Source organism: Nicotiana tomentosiformis, chromosome 11 (genome assembly GCF_000390325.3).
Source record: "Nicotiana tomentosiformis chromosome 11, ASM39032v3, whole genome shotgun sequence".
Taxonomy (NCBI): Eukaryota; Viridiplantae; Streptophyta; class Magnoliopsida; order Solanales; family Solanaceae; genus Nicotiana; species Nicotiana tomentosiformis.
The window spans coordinates 121100771-121103477 of NC_090822.1; the positions used below are offsets into that span (position 1 = coordinate 121100771).

Consider the following 2707-nt stretch of genomic DNA (forward strand, 5'->3'; position numbering starts at 1 on the left):
TCAAAGTAACTACTCCAAACCAACCAAGTACTAGTATAAAACCCTACAGTCAACAAAACCTCATTCCACAACCTTCGTACACTGCTAATGATGAAAGAAACAATCAAAAACTCATAATCACTCATCAGATCAACCAACCTTGGAGCTCTCTCGCCCCAACCAAAACCATAACCCTCTTGAATCTACCATAATCAAGCATGATGGTACCCATTCTAGGTCCAATGACCTTATATTATTCAACACAACTATCCCACAGACATGCCGCACTAACGTAACTCAGAGCCACAACCCGTGCAATCGGTACACCAACAAGGAATAATTCAAATGTACCCAGTCATGGAAAATGAATCAAATGGGAGAACTGCCATGCCAGATTAACAAGTACCGCCACAATGAAACGCTGAAAATTCATCATACACCGTAGAACCATCACCCGATTCTAACACAAGGTTCATATCTTAACATAACTCCGCTACAATGCGTGACCCCATCAAAATGTTGGTCCATATTATATACCTCGAGCCATCCTGCTCAAAAATCAATAACCACGGTGAGGCAACTGATAAAAATGCCACATAGCAACTGCTTAAAATCAGCAGTCGATCAACTAGGAAAATGCCGCAATACCTATGAAATATCCATAATTCTAAACATAGTGCACCTTCTGAAATGTACACTCTACTCACACAATACCAAATAGTTATAGCATTCATCTCAACATCGAAAACTGCTCATGTCCTCTAAGAATTTATGACCTCCCTTTCAAAGCTAAACCATGACCTTGCACACGCCAACCTTAATCCCACACAATACACTGCATCTATCATGCCATCATTTGAAAAATATGAGAACCTCATAATCATTCTGAGTCATAAGTAAAAGACATATATGATCATCCAGAAGCCTTCCATTTGATCCCATCCGGTATAAAATCACTATATTCAACATGCTCCTCAGGCCGGTAGGAAAATACCCTTCTCAAACCGTGGTAGAAAACCTTGAGAATGCTTTGGAATCCAATTGCAAATAATCAGGCCATCAGAGTTGAATCTCTCTAAATCAAGCAAGCCACGATATTTAGCCACAGCTCACCCCACAAACCTAGCATAAAACCACAACGCCCTACGACCCATAAGCAACTGTATTCTTCTTAAGCACCTTCAAAAATACCACAACTGTAACACTCACTCTGAGAATACCTTATGTGAATTTGAAATTGTTCTTATTACCTTCCTTATACAAAAATGTTGAATCCATACACAAGTCCAAACCTACCAACTCGATACAACCGAACAACACATAAATAAGAAAAAATGGGGAAAACGGGGCTACAACTCGTTACAAAAAGTTTCACAAGAAGCAACTTTCCAGTGCTATATTTGAGCAACAAACTCTCACAAGCCATAATTATCCGCTCTCTCAGTTCCATATTGAAGCAAGAGTCTACCAAGAGAGTGTTGTTGTACCCATTTTATACATAGTAACATGTCTCCGCCATAGCTTGCATGTTTTATGTTGCTCCACACCTAAGCCTCCCAACATAAAATCTCACTCCACAATGAACAATGTTTAGTCAGAGGAGTGGATTGAGCACCAAAATAACTTGATTTCCACAAGTTCACAAGACTAGTAATTACATTGCGTGTGTCGAAATGTTAACATCTTCCTCGGGTGATAAAATGGATTCCAATTCCATCTCCTGCTGAGGCAATAACAATGAGCATGCTGCATTTTGTAGTTTCATTTGTAGCAAGATTCTCTCCGGCACATAAAACCTTACATAAAAGAACCAACTTTCAATTACTTTATGGCTACATCAGGATAAAAGAAAATCTGATGCAAATGTTGAACTACAATAAAAGGGAAGCCCGGTGAACTAAGCTCCATTTGATTGTCGTGATTCTGCATTTCAAACAACAGCAATAAGTAGGAAAAAATACCATGAATCTCGTAGACTAGTTAGCAGTAATCTGCCTTTATAACATGGTGGCCTCTATTTTTTGTATACCTGTAGAATTACAAGCAGTTTGTTGAGTATTCTATCTAAGTAGGATACCAAAGTTTCTAGCTCATAATCATTGCAACATAATCATGATAAATACACAAATGAGACATCAGATTTGTACCTTTGAGCTACCTTCAGTTATCTGAGCTAGTACAATGAGATTTGCGTGGCGTTTCTCCCACTCAGGGCAACCAAGTAAGCAGACAGCTTCTCTATGGCAATAGGTGCTAAAACACAATGATTATCGAAGGGCTCTAATGGAGGAAAGTTCTAGAAGTAATTGTGAGAGAGAGAAGCTGCATTTCAAACAACAACAATAAGTAGGAAAAAATACCATGAATCTCGTAGACTAGTTAGCAGTAATCTGCCTTTATAACATGGTGGCCTCTATTTTTTGTATACCTGTAGAATTACAAGCAGTTTGTTGAGTATTCTATCTAAGTAGGATACCAAAGTTTCTAGCTCATAATCATTGCAACATAATCATGATAAATACACAAATGAGACATCAGATTTGTACCTTTGAGCTACCTTCAGTTATCTGAGCTAGTACAATGAGAGTTGCGTGGCGTTTCTCCCACTCAGGGAAACCAAGTAAGCAGACAGCTTCTCTATGGTAATAGGTGCTAAAACACAATGATTATCGAAGGGCTCTAATGGAGGAAAGTTCTAGAAGCAATTGTGAGAGAGAGAGTCGGTGAA

The 2707-nt window shown here is 38.8% G+C and overlaps 1 long non-coding RNA gene across 1 annotated transcript; it reads right to left on the reverse strand.

The window, feature by feature from the left end:
• Positions 1 to 1607: 1607 nt before the first annotated feature.
• LOC104089742 (uncharacterized) lies at positions 1608 to 2707 on the reverse strand. The gene is made up of 4 exons (XR_011412057.1): positions 2526 to 2707; positions 2127 to 2407; positions 1941 to 2008; positions 1608 to 1775 (listed from the first exon to the last, which is right to left on the reverse strand). It is a non-coding gene; the product is annotated as an uncharacterized lncRNA (long non-coding RNA).